The sequence below is a fragment of the Pseudophryne corroboree genome, chromosome 10 (assembly GCF_028390025.1).
Source record: "Pseudophryne corroboree isolate aPseCor3 chromosome 10, aPseCor3.hap2, whole genome shotgun sequence".
Classification (NCBI taxonomy): domain Eukaryota; kingdom Metazoa; phylum Chordata; class Amphibia; order Anura; family Myobatrachidae; genus Pseudophryne; species Pseudophryne corroboree.
This window is the reverse complement of record NC_086453.1, coordinates 268,418,237-268,438,779: the sequence shown is the minus strand read 5'-3', so window position 1 is coordinate 268,438,779 and position 20,543 is coordinate 268,418,237.

Sequence of the window (20,543 nt, the reverse complement as noted above, 5' to 3'; positions counted from 1 at the left end):
AGAATCGCAAGGCCGATGCCCTTTCCCGCTCATGGGAGCAAGAAAATTAGTCAGAGTCTTCAGACAAGCATCCTATTATAAATCCGTTGGCATTCTCCACGGTAGGGATGGACTCTACGCCCCCATCAGGGAAAAGTTTTGTGAAGCCGATGCTAAGGAAGAAGCTCATGCATTGGGCCCATGCTTCCCGTTTTGCCGGACATACAGGTATCCAAAAAACCCTGGAGTTTATCTCTAGGTCCTATTGGTGGCCAACTCTGAAAAAGGACGTCTTGGAGTTTATTGCATCTTGCCCAAAGTGTGCCCAACATAAAGTATCCCGCCAGTCGCCTGCGGGGCAACTGGTTCCACTATCCGTTCCCCGTCGACCATGGACCCACTTGTCGATGGATTTCATTACAGACTTACCCATGTGCAACAAGTTCAATACCATCTGGGTGGTAGTTGACCGGTTCACCAAGATGGCACACTTCATTCCTCTCACCGGTCTTCCGTCAGCTTCCAAGTTGGCTCAAGTATTCATACAAGAGATCTTCCGACTCCACGGTCTTCCTGAAGAAATTATCTCAGATCGAGGAGTTCAATTCACAGCCAAATTCTGGCGAAGTTTATGTCAAGTCCTCCAAGTCAAGCTAAAGTTTTCCACGGCTTACCATCCTCAGACCAATGGTCAAACCGAGAGGGTGAATCAGGACTTGGAGGCCTTCCTCCGCATCTATGTGTCCTCCTCTCAAGATGACTGGGTTCAATTACTTCCCTGGGCTGAGTTCTGTCATAACAACCAGTATCATTCTTCATCTGCTTCAACACCATTCTTCACTAACTTTGGATTCCACCCTAAAGTCCCTGAGTTCCAACCGCTTCCAGCAACTTCTGTTCCCGCAGTGGATATCACCTTGCATCAGTTTGCCAATATCTGGAAGAGCGTACGATCAGCTCTGCTCAAGGCATCGTTCAGGTACAAGAAGTTTGCGGATAAGAAGCGTCGAGCAGTTCCTGCTCTCAAGGTGGGTGATCGGGTATGGTTATCCACGAAGAATTTGAGGTTAAGAGTTCCCAGTATGAAGTTTGCACCTCGCTATATCGGTCCTTTAAAGATTGAACAAGTCATCAATCCTGTTGCTTACAGACTCCAGTTGCCTCCCTTCTTAAAAATACCCAGGACATTCCATGTTTCCCTGTTGAAACCGCTGATCTTGAATCGGTTTCATTCCTCACTTCCTCCAACTCCGAAAGTCCAAACTCAACGAGGCGTTGAGTATGAAGTGGCCAAGATCCTGGACTCACGTCACCGTTACGGTCAACTACAATATCTTATTGACTGGAAGGGTTATGGTCCTGAGGAACGTTCATGGACCAATGCCTCTGATGTCCATGCTCCTGCCTTGGTCCGGAGATTCCATTCCAAGTTTCCTCAAAAGCCAAAGAAGTGTCCTGGGGCCACTCCTAAAGGGGGGGGTGCTGTCACGATCCGGGTATCTGGACGCCATTTCTTACCCATCAGATGCCTCCTAAGGCTGGCTCAGCGCTCCAGGACCGGATCCCATCTGTTATCCTGATGTGTACATTCCTGTATCCTCTCCTGTCACTCTGGGACGCTGTCACAGTAAACGCCATATTACACCTGGCATGGCGTCTCCCGCGGCCTCCGCCGCCGTCCCTGAACTTCTGCATGCAGAGTGTCTGAGTGGCGATTACGTCAGCCGCGGCCTCCGCTGTGTCCGCGTGGTTGGATGTGCATCTGTCAGCCTGGCGCCTCCTGTCTCCGGTGGCCGGCGCCGCCATTACTGTTTTCATTACCACATGGATTACAAACCAAACTTCCCTCCAAGTGTCTGCATGGGCGCAGCCATCTTGGATTCTGTCAGCTGATCATTTCCACCAATCTGTTCTCAGTATTGATAATCTGCATAATTGCCTAGCCAATCCCTTCCTTGCTGCAGGTATAAATACACTGTGCCTGAGCAAGGAAGGCGTCAGTGCTTTGGTTGTCAAACCTAGTTCCTGTTTGTCTCTCTCCTGTGATTGTCTTCCAGGTTCCAGCTCCTGTCTCAAGACTTCCACCATAGAGACCCGCACCAGCATTCCACCTGCGGTGTAGCCTGACTCTCCAATCCATTGTGGATTCATCTGTTTCCAGCTACAACATTACCTGCTTCCAGCTCAGCTTCCAGCAGAGTACAGCTTCCCTTAAAGGGCCGGTGTCCTTTCTACACTTTACCACTCTCCACCGGTATTATTATTTCTCCGCTCTCAAGTTCTACATTTCAGTTCATATTTCATCGCTCCCAAGTTCATTTATTATTTAACTGGTTCCAGCCAGTATCCACTCCGTGCTAACAACAGTCTGGTTCCAGCCAGTATCCACAGCAGCTGTTTTATCTTCAGCAACCCAGCTTTTCCTGGAACACCAGCTGGCACAATCCTGGGTTATCTCCATTGCTACAGTCGGGCCTGGTAAGGACTTTCCATCTAGAAGATCATAAGAACTATCTCACACTACCAGTGCCCTGTGGCTCCTGCCATCCTGTAGTACCCAGGAACTGTATTTATTCTTTGCTGACTTTTACGTTTTCTTTTACTGCTGCTGTGTTGCGGAGTTGTCATAATAAACATCATTGACTTTTATCCAAGTTGTCGTGGTCACGCCTTCGGGCAGTTATTATTCATGTTACTTACATGTCCAAGGGTCTGATACAACCTCCCAGGTTCCGGTACATCTCAGCCCCTACAACTGAGGCTGCCTCCCGTCAGCTCAGGCCCTCAGTTGTGACATAAACTACTTTTGTACATAACTATACGCAGGAGCGAGCAATCTCTTCCTAACCAACACTGAAATGTTACTATTAAAATACTCTACAGCTGGATACTAGACACCACCGTTCAACCTTTATCTGACCCTTCCTATCATGCAAAGAGAAATTTCTCTGTCCACGAACCATTTAAACTAAACATACTTGCTGAAATTGTTTAAGGGAATATTATCTACAAAACACACTATATGGGTTAAATATGTTGCGATCGAGTCACTCGCTAGACGCTCACAAACTCTACCGTAAATGCGCATACCACGCGCCAAAGCGCACGGCCGTAGAAGCTCTTTTACGCAAAGTGCGAATATGCGCACGCACGGCAGAGCGTGTGCACGCGCAGCGGGCGTGTGCATGGGGTTAGTACAAGGTATGTGAATCATGATATTTTTCGACTTTGACACCACCCCCTACCTCCCAGCCACACACCACACATCACACTACCCTACACAAAGCAACCTATGCAGAAAAACCAAAGCCATGCCACCTTCCAACAAACTCACCCTAAAGCACACACATACAACTCCACCAACTACTACACCTACTAACCCCTCACCCACCCCTCACCCCTAGCCCAACTTATACACTGGCTAGACCACATCCACCGTCCAACCTCACTCTGCTCAGCCCCCCAAACACACCATTTTCTCTACACCACGCACAATCTATGTACCCCTTCCACAGCAAACTAAACAACAAACATTGTTCCTTCACCCCCCTCCACAATGCAGCATGCAATTTATACAACACCTACCACGTACAAACTCTGACCCTCAACACGGATTATATCTACCCATCACAACCACTGATACCCCACAACACTACCCCTCTACCCTACAACCAACCACATGCACTACACACACATTTACAGCCCCACTCCACACAATCAACTTAACACACCCTACCACCACTCCAAAAATCACACAACATTCTTCATCCTCCACAAACCCTATCACAAGACACCACAACCCAAAACTCATAACTACTATGCCCCTAAACCTAATCCACCTACTTTTACACAAGTACAGCACCTATGCACCCCCTCGACCATGCCCAACACCCCCAATTAAAACCAACCTCCCTTCAGACTCACACATTCATATCCTCTACACAGGACACCCACCTGACTGACTACAGCTACATAGACCTTTTTACACTACACCTCTACAATAACAACCCCATCCACATGTCCCCTTCTATAACCACACAGACACCACACGCACACCATTACATTCCCTTTTGTTATACTACATCTACCCACAAATTAACCTCCCATTCCACCAACACAAACTATACAACTACTATTCTACACCTTCACTTTTCAGTAGAGATTACGGGGGTGTAGGGGGCGCGATGAATCACCTAGTATATATATATATATATATATATATATATATGTGTGTGTGTGTGTGTGTGTATATATATATATATATATATATATATATATGGCATAATACATGCATCTTCGCATACAGTAACTGACTCTTACGTACAGTTTATATGTTCTCTCCTTGGCACTAATTTCTGTTTTCTGTTTTCCAGTTTTTTTTACAGCATTTCTTTGAGACCACAATTAACACCTGTGCTACCTGCTATCCCAGTGTACAATATATTACCCTGAGTGTTTTTGTTCTGATGTCTGTGTTAAGTTTTGATGTTCTCACCTAAATAACATTGTATGATGTGCAATCAGCATAAGCCATTTTACTGCTAAGCCCGCCCCCCCAGCCAATAGAAGTCCTGGGGCGGGCTAAACTCCATAATGGAGTATGCTGATTCCCGGGCGCCGTGCACGCTGCACAGCTGTCCCAGGGGATTTAGCAGGTAGAATGCACGGAAGATTTCCGTGCATACCACCGAATGGGTTAAAGGAAATAGATTGCAACACTTTTACATGAAGTACACTGGGGAGACCTCTTTGCAGAAATATTTTTAATGATAAAAAAAAAAAAACACTTTAAACTAAGGAGTCTGTTTTCTGTGTTACACATCCTCCTGCATTCCTGACATATTTTAGTTGCAGTCCATACTTTTTATTGTGATCCCATACTGATTTAAGTCAAATGAAATGGAATAAATCTGACTAAGTTCAAAGATTAGAAGATAGCATGATGGTATATTGGAACACTCTCTTTTACACAAGCAGAGACAAGAGCCAGACTTTGAATGCATTATCGCCACCTTGTGAAACATTTGAGATCTGCAATAAAAATCAGTATAAATATGTTAACGTACAATCAATCAAATTCAAATATGGAGACATTCAGATGAACAATATGTAGACTTACCATATTATCCCTTTAAACTGGGTGTGTTTTGGATTCGGGTGGCTTTTTAAAAAAACCCTCAAAAACAGCTTAAATCATAGTCATTTTGGTCCTATAGTATTATTAACCTCAATAACCATAATTTCCACTCATTTCCAGTCTATTCTGAACACCTCACAATATTATTTTAAGTCCTAAAATTTGCACCGACGTCGCTGGATGACTAAGCTAAGCGACCCAAGTGGCCGACACAAACACCTGGCCCATCTAGGAGTGGCACTGCAGTGTCAGACAGGATGGCAGATTTAAAAAATAGTCCCCAAACAGCACATGATGCAAAGAAAAAAAGAGGTGCAATGAGGTAGCTGTGTGACTAAGCTAAGCGACCCAAGTGGCCGACACAAACACCTGGCCCATCTAGGAGTGGCACTGCAGTGTCAGACAGGATGGCACTTCAAAAAATAGTCCCCACACAGCACATGATGCAAAGAAAAAAAGAGGTGCACCAAGGTCGCTGGATGGCTAAGCTAAGCGACCCAAGTGGCCGCCACAAACACCTGGCCCATCTAGGAGTGGCACTGCAGCAGTGACGTGCGGTGGGGTGAGGCAGGTGAGGCAGAGCCTTGTGTCAGACAGGATGGCACTTAAAAAAATTGGCCCCAAACAGCACATGATGCAAAGAAAATAGAAAAAGAGATGCACTGTGGTCGCTGGATGGCTAAGCTAAGTGACACAAACACATCAATATCACAGGAATTATTTGTTCTAATCAATGGTATTATTGGTACAAATCACTGGAAGAAAATGACAAAATCACAGAAATTATTTGTTCTAATCAATGGTATTATTGGTCCAAATCACTGGAAGAAAATGACAAAATCACTGGAATCATTTGGCAAGATCACTATAATTAATAATTATAAATCACTGATATTAATTGGTAAAATCTCGCTATTTTGTACCGGGGACACAATAACTTCATCAATTGTCTAAATCCCAATACACTAATGGCAGAAAACGGGCGCACGTCTAACAGCGCACTGATTATATTGAGAACTGATTATACTGAGCACTGATTATACTGAGCACTGATTTTACTGAGCACTGATTTTACTGAGCACTGATTATACTTACCACTGATGATACTACGGAGAACTGACACTGAGCAGCGAGAACAGCACTGGACTATTGTACTATTGTATACTGTATACTGTAATATATATTGTATATTGTATACAATACTATATTGTATATTGTATTGGACTATTGTATACTGGTCACCACAATGCAGAACTGACACTGAGCACAGATATTAAGCACTGATCAGGATACTAGAAGTGACATGGTGCAGTAAGATAACGCTATGGCCTACTGTACTGTATGTCTATATACTGGTGGTCACCACAATGCAGCACTGTACTACTATATATACTGCTCACAAAAATGCAGCACAGATATGGAATGGATACTTGCAGTGACACAGAGCTGCAAGATACAGCAATGGCCTACTGTACTGTACAACTATATACTGTTGGTCACCAAAATGCTGCACTGTACTACTATATATACTGCTCACAAAAATGCAGCACAGATATGGAATGGATACTTGCAGTGACACAGAGCTGCAAGATACAGCAATGGCCTACTGTACTGTACAACTATATACTGTTGGTCACCAAAATGCTGCACTGTACTACTATATATACTGCTCACAAAAATGCAGCACAGATATTGAATGGATACTTGCAGTGATACGGAGCTGCAAGATACAGCAATGGCCTACTGTACAACTATATACTGTTGGTCACCAAAATGCTGCACTGTAATTCTATATATACTGCTCACAAAAATGCAGCACAGATATGGAATGGATACTTGCAGTGACACAGAGCTGCAAGATACAGCAATGGCCTACTGTACTGTACAACTATATACTGTTGGTCACCAAAATGCTGCACTGTACTACTATATATACTGCTCACAAATATGCAGCACAGATATGGAATAGATACTTGCAGTGATACAGAGCTGCAAGAAACAGCAATGGCCTACTGTACAACTATATACTGTTGGTCACCAAAATGCTGCACTGTAATTCTATATATACTGCTCACAAAAATGCAGCACAGATATGGAATGGATACTTGCAGTGACACAGAGCTGCAAGATACAGCAATGGCCTACTGTACTGTACAACTATATACTGTTGGTCACCAAAATGCTGCACTGTACTACTATATATACTGCTCACAAAAATGCAGCACAGATATGGAATGGATACTTGCAGTAACATATATAGTATCTGAGGTTGAAAAAAGACAATTGTCCATCGAGTTCAACCTATTTGTGGTCTCCTATGCATGATGATTTGACTAAAATTTCTGACTGATGCTGCTGTCAGCCGTTGCATTTTATCCCTATTTATAGTAACTATAATGCATGACTATGCACCATACCCCTGGATATCCTTATCCATTAGGAATTTATCTAACCCATTCTTAAAGGTGTTGACAGATTCCGCCATTACAACTCCCTCAGGCAGGGAATTCCAAACACGTATTGTCCTTACCGTGAAAAAGCCTTTACGCCGTATTGTGCGGAATCTCCTCTCCTCTAACCTGAGCAAGTGTCCACGAGTCCTCTGTGTTGATCTAACCAAAAACAGGTCCCGCGCAAGCTCTGTGTATTGTCCCCTTATATATTTGTAGCTGTTGATCATATCCCCTCTTAGTCTCCGCTTTTCCAATGTAAACATGCCTAGTCTTTCAAGCCTTTCCTTGTATTCCATCGTCTCCATGCCCTTAATTAGTTTGGTCGCCCTCCTCTGAACCTTTTCTAGCTCCAGGATATCCTTTTTGTAGTACGGTGCCCAGAATTGTACTCAGTATTCAAGGTGTGGCCTCACTAGTGATTTATATAACGGGAGTATAATACTCTCGTCCCTAGCATCAATACCCCATTTTATGCATGCTAATATCTTATTAGCCTTCTTTGCTGCAGTCCTACTTTGGGTACTACTGCTTAGTTTGCTATCTATGAGGACACCTAAGTCCTTTTCCAGTACAGAATCCCCTAATTTTACCCCATTTAGTAGGTAGGTGTAATTTTTGTTCTTGTTACCACAGTGCATTACCTTACTCTTGTCTGTGTTGAAGCGCATTCTCCATTTGGCTGCCCATGCTTCTAATTTAACTAAGTCGTTCTGTAGAGACTCAGCATCCCCCTCCGTATCCTCCTCTGTATTTATAGCCTTACACAATTTGGTATCATCTGCAAAAATTGACACCATGCTCTCTAGACCTTCTGTTAGGTCGTTAATGAAAATATTGAACAATAGCGATCCTAATACTGAGCTTTGCGGCACACCCCTTAGCACTTCAGTCCAAGTTGAAAAAGATCCATTAACCACAATGCGCTGCTCCCTATTATCTAACCAGTTTTTGACCCAAGTGCATATTGTGCTTCCTAGCCCTGATTCTTGTAGCTTGTAGATAAGTCTCATGTGTGGTACAGTATCGAACGCTTTGGCAAAGTCTAAAAAAGATTACATCCACGTCTTTACCGTGATCTAGGTTTGCGCTTACTGTTTCATAAAAGCCAAGTAAGTTGGTTTGACAGGATCTGTCCTTCATAAACCCATGTTGATTCCTTTTAATGACCTTATTGACTTCAAGGAACTTCTGAATACTATCTCTTAGAATACCTTCCAATACTTTCCCCACTATAGATATAAGACTAACTGGTCTATAATTACCTGGTTCAGCTTTACTTCCCTTTTTGAATATAGGTACTACTTCCGCTATACGCCAGTCTTTGGGAACCATACCTGATATAACTGAATCCTTAAAGATCAAAGATAGCGGTTTTGCCAGTTCAGAGTGAAGCTCCATTAGAACCCTTGGGTAAATATACCATCGGGACCTGGTGACTTATTAATCTTTAAATGTTTTAATCGGTCACAGACTACTTCCTCGCTTAAATAAGTACCTATCAGTGGGATATTCTCATTATTGAGATTGTGTGTCAGTCCCTGAATTGGGTCCTCTCTAGTGAATACTGTTGAAAAAAACTGATTTAGTGTGTCCGCTATGTCATTATCATTTTTGCTTAAGACTCCCAGCTTGTCTTTTAAAGGGCCTATACTCTCCTTCTTTAATCTCTTGCTATTAATGTATTTAAAGATTTTTTGGGGGATTCACTTTGCTTTCCTTTGCTACTAGTTTTTCAGTATCTACTTTAGCCGCTCTTATTTCCTTTTTGCAAATTTTGTTACATTCCTTATAGTGCTGAAATGACTCTGCTTCCCCGTCAGATTTGTATTTTTTAAATGCTCGCCTTTTCTTGCCCAAAAGTTCCTTGATCTTTTTGTTAAGCCACATCGGTTTATGATTTTTATTCCTTTTTTTGCTGCTCATAGGAATAAATTTGAGTGTATTTTTAGCTAGCAGGAATTTTAGTACCTCCCATTTCTCCATAGTATTTTTTCCTAAAAACAAACCTTCCCATTCAATATCCCTGAAAAATACCCTCATCTTATCAAAATTTGCTTTGCTAAAGTTTAGAGTCCTAGTTGAGCCAGTATAGGGCTGTTTATGGAAACTGATATTGAATGTGACCATATTGTGGTCGCTGTTTCCTATGGGTTCCCCTACTATAATACCTGATACCAAATCCCCATTGTTTGTTAATACCAGGTCTAAGGGTGTGTACACACGGTGAGATTTTTTCTTAAGATTTTGACTATATAGTCAAAATCGTAAGAAAAGTTAGTGCAGATCGCAAGGTGAAAGTCACCTTGCGATCCCGATGCGCGGTCCCGCCAGGTCGGCATCGCAAGAAAAGATAGACTGTGCAGGCAAGGCAATCCTTGCTAGATCGGTGTACTATCTAGTTCTTCTCACATGTCAATGACATCTCACATAAGCCAAAATCTCACATAAGCCAAAATCGTAAGCACACATAGTCCATATCTCAAGAAAAGTTAGTCAAAATCTGTCCTATCTGGCCTCCGGGGAGTTCAAGGGAAATCGCAAGTAAAAATAGGACATAGCAAGGATCTCACCGTGTGTACACACCCTAAGATTGCATTGTACCTAGTTGGTTCCTCAATTAGTTGGACTAAGTAGTTATCATTAAGTGTGTTTAAAAACATATTGCCCCTAGCAGTATCACATGAATCGTTTTTCCAGTTTATCTCTGGATAGTTAAAATCTCCCATCACTACTATGTCTCCTACTCCTGCTGCTCTTTCAATTTGCTTTAGTAACAATTCCTCATCAGATGCGTTGATACCAGGCGGCCTATAGCATACACCCAATACTAACTTTTTTATTCCTTTTTCCCCGCATGCAATTTCTACCCATAATGTCTCGACAGTGTCTACAGTCCCCTCCTGAATATCTTCCCGTATATCGGGTTTTAAAAACGGCTTTACGTAAAGACACACCTCTCCACCCTTTTTATTTAGTCTGTCTCTCCTAAACAGTGTATAGCCCTCTAGATTGACTGTCCAATCATGAGATTCATCCCACCAAGTTTCAGTAATGCCTATAATATCATACTGTTTGCTTGCTGCAAGTATTTCTAGTTCACCCTTTTTACCAGTAATGCTTCTGGCGTTTACATACATACAACTAAGATAAGTATTTTCCCTTGCGTTAGGGACATCTTTCACCTTATGTAGCAATGATGACCTGTAATCGTTATTGGTTAGTGCTTTGGTTAAATCTCTCAGTGACACAGAGCTGCAAGATACAGCAATGGCATACTGTACTGTACAACTATATACTGTTGGTCACGAAAATGCTACACTGTACTACTATATATACTGCTCACAAAATGCAGCACAGATATGGAATGGATACTTGCAGTGACACAGAGCTGCAAGATACAGCAATGGCCTACTGTACTGTACAATTATATACTGTTGGTCACCAAAATGCCGCACTGTACTACTATATATACTGCTCACAAAAATGCAGCACAGATATTGAATGGATACTTGCAGTGATACGGAGCTGCAAGATACAGCAATGGCCTACTGTACAACTATATACTGTTGGTCACCAAAATGCTGCACTGTAATTCTATATATACTGCTCACAAAAATGCAGCACAGATATGGAATGGATACTTGCAGTGACACAGAGCTGCAAGATACAGCAATGGCCTACTGTACTGTACAACTATATACTGTTGGTCACCAAAATGCTGCACTGTACTACTATATATACTGCTCACAAAAATGCAGCACAGATATGGAATGGATACTTGCAGTGACACAGAGCTGCAAGATACAGCAATGGCCTACTGTACTGTACAACTATATACTGTTGGTCACCAAAATGCTGCACTGTACTACTATATATACTGCTCACAAAAATGCAGCACAGATATTGAATGGATACTTGCAGTGATACGGAGCTGCAAGATACAGCAATGGCCTACTGTACAACTATATACTGTTGGTCACCAAAATGCTGCACTGTAATTCTATATATACTGCTCACAAAAATGCAGCACAGATATGGAATGGATACTTGCAGTGACACAGAGCTGCAAGATACAGCAATGGCCTACTGTACTGTACAACTATATACTGTTGGTCACCAAAATGCTGCACTGTACTACTATATATACTGCTCACAAAAATGCAGCACATATATGGAATAGATACTTGCAGTGATACAGAGCTGCAAGAAACAGCAATGGCCTACTGTACAACTATATACTGTTGGTCACCAAAATGCTGCACTGTAATTCTATATATACTGCTCACAAAAATGCAGCACAGATATGGAATGGATACTTGCAGTGACACAGAGCTGCAAGATACAGCAATGGCCTACTATACTGTACAACTATATACTGTTGGTCACCAAAATGCAGCACTGTACTACTATATATACTGCTCACAAAAATGCAGCACAGATATGGAATGGATACTTGCAGTAACATATATAGTATCTGAGGTTGAAAAAAGACAATTGTCCATCGAGTTCAACCTATTTGTGGTCTCCTATGCATGATGATTTGACTAAAATTTCTGACTGATGCTGCTGTCAGCCGTTGCATTTTATCCCTATTTATAGTAACTATAATGCATGACTATGCACCATACCCCTGGATATCCTTATCCATTAGGAATTTATCTAACCCATTCTTAAAGGTGTTGACAGATTCCGCCATTACAACTCCCTCAGGCAGGGAATTCCAAACACGTATTGTCCTTACCGTGAAAAAGCCTTTACGCCGTATTGTGCGGAATCTCCTCTCCTCTAACCTGAGCAAGTGTCCACGAGTCCTCTGTGTTGATCTAACCAAAAACAGGTCCCGCGCAAGCTCTGTGTATTGTCCCCTTATATATTTGTAGCTGTTGATCATATCCCCTCTTAGTCTCCGCTTTTCCAATGTAAACATGCCTAGTCTTTCAAGCCTTTCCTTGTATTCCATCGTCTCCATGCCCTTAATTAGTTTGGTCGCCCTCCTCTGAACCTTTTCTAGCTCCAGGATATCCTTTTTGTAGTACGGTGCCCAGAATTGTACACAGTATTCAAGGTGTGGCCTCACTAGTGATTTATATAACGGGAGTATAATACTCTCGTCCCTAGCATCAATACCCCGTTTTATGCATGCTAATATCTTATTAGCCTTCTTTGCTGCAGTCCTACTTTGGGTACTACTGCTTAGTTTGCTATCTATGAGGACACCTAAGTCCCTTTCCAGTACAGAATCCCCTAATTTTACCCCATTTAGTAGGTAGGTGTAATTTTTGTTCTTGTTACCACAGTGCATTACCTTACTCTTGTCTGTGTTGAAGCGCATTCTCCATTTGGCTGCCCATGCTTCTAATTTAACTAAGTCGTTCTGTAGAGACTCAGCATCCCCCTCCGTATCCTCCTCTGTATTTATAGCCTTACACAATTTGGTATCATCTGCAAAAATTGACACCATGCTCTCTAGACCTTCTGTTAGGTCGTTAATGAAAATATTGAACAATAGCGATCCTAATACTGAGCTTTGCGGCACACCACTTAGCACTTCAGTCCAAGTTGAAAAAGATCCATTAACCACAATGCGCTGCTCCCTATTATCTAACCAGTTTTTGACCCAAGTGCATATTGTGCTTCCTAGCCCTGATTCTTGTAGCTTGTAGATAAGTCTCATGTGTGGTACAGTATCGAACGCTTTGGCAAAGTCTAAAAAAGATTACATCCACGTCTTTACCGTGATCTAGGTTTGCGCTTACTGTTTCATAAAAGCCAAGTAAGTTGGTTTGACAGGATCTGTCCTTCATAAACCCATGTTGATTCCTTTTAATGACCTTATTGACTTCAAGGAACTTCTGAATACTATCTCTTAGAATACCTTCCAATACTTTCCCCACTATAGATATAAGACTAACTGGTCTATAATTACCTGGTTCAGCTTTACTTCCCTTTTTGAATATAGGTACTACTTCCGCTATACGCCAGTCTTTGGGAACCATACCTGATATAACTGAATCCTTAAAGATCAAAGATAGCGGTTTTGCCAGTTCAGAGTGAAGCTCCATTAGAACCCTTGGGTAAATATACCATCGGGACCTGGTGACTTATTAATCTTTAAATGTTTTAATCGGTCACAGACTACTTCCTCGCTTAAATAAGTAACTATCAGTGGGATATTCTCATTATTGAGATTGTGTGTCAGTCCCTGAATTAGGTCCTCGCTAGTGAATACTGTTGAAAAAAACTGATTTAGTGTGTCCGCTATGTCATTATCATTTTTGCTTAAGACTCCCAGCTTGTCTTTTAAAGGGCCTATACTCTCCTTCTTCAATCTCTTGCTATTAATGTATTTAAAGATTTTTGGGGGGATTCACTTTGCTTTCCTTTGCTGCTAGTTTTTCAGTATCTACTTTAGCCGCTCTTATTTCCTTTTTGCAAATTTTGTTACATTCCTTATAGTGCTGAAATGACTCTGCTTCCCCGTCAGATTTGTATTTTTTAAATGCTCGCCTTTTCTTGCCCAAAAGTTCCTTGATCTTTTTGTTAAGCCACATCGGTTTATGATTTTTATTCCTTTTTTTGCTGCTCATAGGAATAAATTTGAGTGTATTTTTAGCTAGCAGGAATTTTAGTACCTCCCATTTCTCCATAGTATTTTTTCCTAAAAACAAACCTTCCCATTCAATATCCCTGAAAAATACCCTCATCTTTTAAAAATTTGCTTTGATAAAGTTTAGAGTCCTAGTTGAGCCAGTATAGGACTGTTTATGGAAACTGATATTGAATGTGACCATATTGTGGTCGCTGTTTCCTATGGGTTCCCCTACTATAATACCTGATACCAAATCCCCATTGTTTGTTAATACCAGGTCTAAGATTGCATTGTACCTAGTTGGTTCCTCAATTAGTTGGACTAAGTAGTTATCATTAAGTGTGTTTAAAAACATATTGCCCCTAGCAGTATCACATGAATCGTTTTTCCAGTTTATCTCTGGATAGTTAAAATCTCCCATCACTACTATGTCTCCTACTCCTGCTGCTCTTTCAATTTGCTTTAGTAACAATTCCTCATCAGATGCGTTGATACCAGGCGGCCTATAGCATACACCCAATACTAACTTTTTTATTCCTTTTTCCCCGCATGCAATTTCTACCCATAATGTCTCGACAGTGTCTACAGTCCCCTCCTGAATATCTTCCCGTATATCGGGTTTTAAAAACGGCTTTACGTAAAGACACACCCCTCCACCCTTTTTATTTAGTCTGTCTCTCCTAAACAGTGTATAGCCCTCTAGATTGACTGTCCAATCATGAGATTCATCCCACCAAGTTTCAGTAATGCCTATAATATCATACTGTTTGCTTGCTGCAAGTATTTCTAGTTCACCCTTTTTACCAGTAATGCTTCTGGCGTTTACATACATACAACTAAGATAAGTATTACTATTTTCCCTTGCGTTAGGGACATCTTTCACCTTATGTAGCAATGATGACCTGTAATCGTTATTGGTTAGTGCTTTGGTTAAATCTCTCAGTGACACAGAGCTGCAAGATACAGCAATGGCCTACTGTACTGTACAATTATATACTGTTGGTCACCAAAATGCAGCACACTAAGCACAGATATTTGCAGCACACTGAGCACAGATATGGAGCTTTTCAGGCAGAGAACGTAGATGTTTTCAGCACACTGAGCACAGATATTTGCAGCACACTGAGCACAGATATTTGCAGCACACTGAACACAGATATGGAGCTTTTCAGGCAGAGAATGTAGCCACGTCCTCTCCGTTCAATCTCCAATGCACGAGTGAAAATGGCGGCGACGCGCGGCTCTTTATATAGAATACAAATCTCGCGAGAATCCGACAGCGGGATGATGACGTTCGGCCGCATTCGGGTTAACCGAGCAAGGTGGAAAGATCCGAGGTTGCCTCGGAACCGTGTAAAATAGGTGAAGTTTGGGGGGTTTCGGATCTCGACAAACCAAACCCGCTCATCTCTAATATTTATAGGCTCAGGGGTGGATTGGGACGCTGGGACTCCGGAACAGTCTCTGCTCGGCCAGACCCCATGTCACCTCAGTGGCTGTGCTCCCCCTACGCCAAAACTGCGGCTTCCGCAATCTGAACTTCTGCACATGCGCAGAAGTTCAATAAAGCCGAAGGCCGCGGCTAGGAAAGTGCTGTGTGCCCACAAAAGTAATGACCCAGCTGCAGCCAGGGTAGTGAGGGGCTAGTCATCACCAAGAGGGATGCAAGGATCAGCCCTCCTCATCCTGCTCCTCTGCTGAGTCCCTGCATGTGCCTTCTCTGCCTCTGCATCCTCTTTTCACCACACTGACTGTCTGTCTCTGCTCTTCACAAGAGGAAGACTTAGACAGGGGCAGCATGCTAGAACTTTCAGTCCCCAGAACAGCTGGACAATCAGAGGTTGCTTTGCTTTGATGTAATGTAGAGGCTGCTGTTCAAGCAGATGGTAATATTATTCTGGGATCAGATATATGGCAGCAGTTTTGCAGTAAGTCATGAAGGGGGTCAAACCTAGGGTTGCCACCTCATCCCTTTAATCCTGGAGACCTAGGAATAATACAGGTTCTGTGGCTGATTAAAGTCAAGCCAGCATTCCACCTGGTTTTAATCAGCCACAAAACCTGTGTAAATCACAGGTCTCCAGGATGAAAGTGATGAGGTGGCAACCCTAGTCATACCCCTTACTCACTGGGGCAAGATTGAGAGGGCATCAGGTTTCTTTGTTGCACAGGTCACCTACTGGTCCTGCTTTTACTCACAGGCATCACTTTATTATATAGCGTATTGTAATTATCATTACTTTTAGAAATTAAAATGAGATTGTGTTTATTTTCCAAAAATCTAAGTGTATATTTAAAGCTTTCTCATATAAATGAATTAATTGGGCCGATATAATGTGCCCGCGTTCGGTGGCATGCTTTTGCCTTGTAAGTGATTACCCCTTTAAAAAAAAGTCTGAGTTCGTATGGCATTCACACGGCCGCAGAACTCAGGCACATTACATCTGGCCCCTTGTTTGTCATTGTAACATTTAATATGTTTAAGTTTTTCCTGAGTGATGAAACTATGCAGATTATTATATTGTTTTAATCCTTTATTGTATTGCTTGAGCATTTGTATAGCTTGCAGCACATGGCATTTTATACAGGTTGGGTACGAGTTCCTGGCACTTAGAATGCTGGCAGTCAGAAGACCGGCACCAGCATCCCAATGGCCAGGAGCCCAACACTTTTAGGGTAAATATTCTAACGTTCCCTCCCTCTAACCCTGACTCTCCCTTACAGCAGCCTAATCCTAGGACATTGGACATTGCTATATATAGAAATTCTTTATGTAATAGACAGGTGTAATTAGAATGTCATTGGTGCGAGTAGTCATATTTGGTTGTTCAGATGCAAACGTCGATGTCGACCTCTTAGGGACCTTACATTACAGGCTTCTGGCAGAATAAACAAGACCCCAGGAAACAACCTCCAAATAATCACAACATTTTAGGATGGTGACTGAATATTTATGTAACTGGCAAGATAACCGGTCACCGCTGTGGATTTAACTTAGGTTAAATAATGAAATGCAGTAACAGTTGAAAAGGCATATACAATCACACTGCAATAAGATAACAGCAATTTGCGTAATATTCAGACATACAAATTAATGAATGCGCATTGTTAGATACGGTCAATAGTTCCTCAAAACTAGTTGCAATATATAAACTGACCCCCAGGTGGCCGCTTAAGGGTCACTTTACTCAGTCCCTGGGGTAAATTTACTAAGCTCCCGATTTTGACCGAGATGGCGTTTTTTCATCAAAGTGTCATCTCGGTAATTTACTAAGCACTAATCACGGCAGTGATGAGGGCATTCGTAATTTTTTCCAAGTTCAGGTAAAAAATTACGAATGAATACACCATCGGTCAAAACGCGGCTGTTTAAGTATGAATCTCGGTCATTTACTAAGAAGTGCAAAGCAAAAAAACACAAAACACTGCCGTGAAAAATTACAACTCGTAAAAAAGTGCTAAAAAAAAACAGACCTGCTTTTTTTTTCCGTGATTTGATAGGCATGCAGGGATCCATGAGATCCGTGCATGTATATCAGTTGGAAGGGGTGGGAAAGTGCTTATTTTTACAAAAAAAATTGCGTGGGGTCCCCCCTCCTAAGCATAACCAGCCTCGGGCTCTTTGAGCCGATCCTGGTTGCAGAAATATGGGGAAAAAAATGACAGGGGTTCCCCCATATTTAAGCAACCAGCATCGGGCTCTGCGCCTGGTCCTGGTCCCAAAAATACGGGGGACAAAAAGAGTAGGGGTCCCCCGTATTTTTAAAACCAGCACCGGGCTCCACTAGCTGGACAGATAATGCCACAGCCGGGGGTCACTTTTATATAGTGCCCTGCGGCCGTGGCATCAAAAATCCAACTAGTCACCCCTGGCCGGGGTACCCTGGGGGAGTGGGGACCCCTTCAATCAAGGGGTCCCCCCCCCCAGCCACCCAAGGGCCAGGGGTGAAGCCCGAGGCTGTCCCCCCCCATCCAATGGGCTGCGGATGGGGAGGCTGATAGCCTTTGTTGTAAAAGAAAAGATATTGTTTTTAGTAGCAGTACTACAAGTCCCAGCAAGCCTCCCCCGCATGCTGGTACTTGGAGAACCACAAGTACCAGCATGCGACGGAAAAACGGGCCCGCTGGTACCTGTAGTACTACTACTAAAAAAATACCCAAAAAAAGACAAGACACACACACCGTGAAAGTATAATTTTATTACATACATACACACATACATACATACTTACCTTAAGTTCCCACGCAGGTCGGTCCTCTTCTCCAGTAGAATCCAAGGGGTACCTGTTGAAGAAATTATATTCACGAGATCCAGGGGTCCAGGCTCCTCGGCAAATCCAGGGTTAATCCACGTACTTGAAAAAAAAAAAAAACGGTGTCCCGACCACGAACTGAAAGGGGACCCATGTTTGCACATGGGTCACCTTTCCACGAATGCCAGAAACCCACTTTGACTTCTGTCTAAGTGGGTTTCTGCAGCCAATCAGGGAGCGCCACGTTGTAGCACTCTCCTGATCAGCTGTGTGCTCTTGTCCTCACTGACAGGCAGCACACGGCAGTGTTACAATGTAGCGCCTATGCGCTACATTGTAACCAATGATGGGAACTTTCAGCTCAGCGGTGACGTCACTTTAGGTCAACCGCAGGGCAGAAAGTTCCCATCATTGGTTACAATGTAGCGCATAGGCGCTACATTGTAACACTGCCGTGTGCTGCCTGTCAGTGAGGACAAGAGCACACAGCCGATCAGGAGAGTGCTACAACGTGGCACGCCCTGATTGGCTGAAGAAACCCACTTAGACATCAGTCAGAGTGGGTTTCTGGCATTCGTGGAAAGGAGTCCCATGTGAAAACATGGGGCCCCTTTCAGTTCGTGGCTCGGCTTTCCGTTTTCTTATTTTATGCAAGTACGTGGATTACCCCTGGATTTCCCGAGGAGCCTGGACCCCTGGATCTTGTGAGTATAATTTCTTCAACAGGTACCCCTTGGATTCTACTGGAGAAGAGGACCGACCTGCGTGTGAACATAAGGTAAGTATGTATGTATGTTTGTGTGGATGTATGTAATAAATCTTTACTTTCACGGTGTGTGTGTCTTGTCTTTTTTTGGGTATTTTTTTAGTAGTAGTACTACAGGTACCAGCGGGCCCGTTTTTCCGTCGCATGCTGGTACTTGTGGTTCTCAAAGTACCAGCATGCGGGGGAGGCTTGCTGGGCCTTGTAGTACTGCTACTAAAAACAATATCTTTTCTTTTACAACAAAGGCTATCAGCCTCCCCATCCGCAGCCCATTGGATGGGGGGGGACAGCCTCGGGGTTCACCCCTGGCCCTTGGGTGGCTGGGGGGGGGGACCCCTTGATTGAAGGGGTCCCCACTCCCCCATGGTACCCCGGCCAGGGGTGACTAGTTGGATTTTTGATGCCACGGCCGCAGGGCACTATATAAAAGTGACCCCCGGCTGTGGCATTATCTGTCCAGCTAGTGGAGCCCGGTGCTGGTTTTAAAAATACGGGGGACCCCTACTCTTTTTGTCCCCCGTATTTTTGGGACCAGGACCAGGCGCAGAGCCCGATGCTGGTTGCTTAAATATGGGGGAACCCCTGTAATTTTTTTCCCCATATTTTTGCAACCAGGATCGGCTCAAAGAGCCCGAGGCTGGTTATGCTTAGGAGGGGGGACCCCACGCATTTTTTTTTATTATTTTACAGTGTTTAATTAAAAAAAAAAAAATAAATAAACCCCAGCACGGATCACACAGATCCGGCCGAGATTGATTGTAAAAAAAGTCGGCAGTGTTTTGCTAATCACTGCCGTAAAAATAGGTAAAAAACCACGAATGACATCGACATCGGAAGAAAAGAAAAACCCGAATACGACAGCTTAGTAAATCCATCGTAATCAATTCAAAAAGTTGCAATTTTACACTGTCGATGTCATTCGTGATTGAACTTTGACCTGAAACGGGAAAATACGAATCTTAGTAAATTTACCCCCCTGTGTGAACCCTTAACATTAAAGTCAATGTCATGTCCACCAAAGGTTCAAAAGTTTGTAGAATGACCTCGCAAAGTTCCTATACAGTAATGTGTTTCTCACATATTGGGGGGAATTCAAATGTTTAAAGAGTCGGTTGGGTGTCTGTTTTTTTCTGTCTATTAGATAGGAAAAAACAGACACCAAACTGACTTTTCAAACATCTGAATTCTCCCCATTATGTCACTGTTCCTTTAATGGGTCCACCGTCCAGCTAAGTAGTGCAGGGAGGTATAGAGGACAGTTAGTAGCAAATAAGCAGTGTGCACATAGGGGGTAATTCAGATCTGATCGTCAGGGCCGGATCTTGCCCTTGTGGCGCCCCGGGCAAAAAATGGGGGCGTGGCTTCA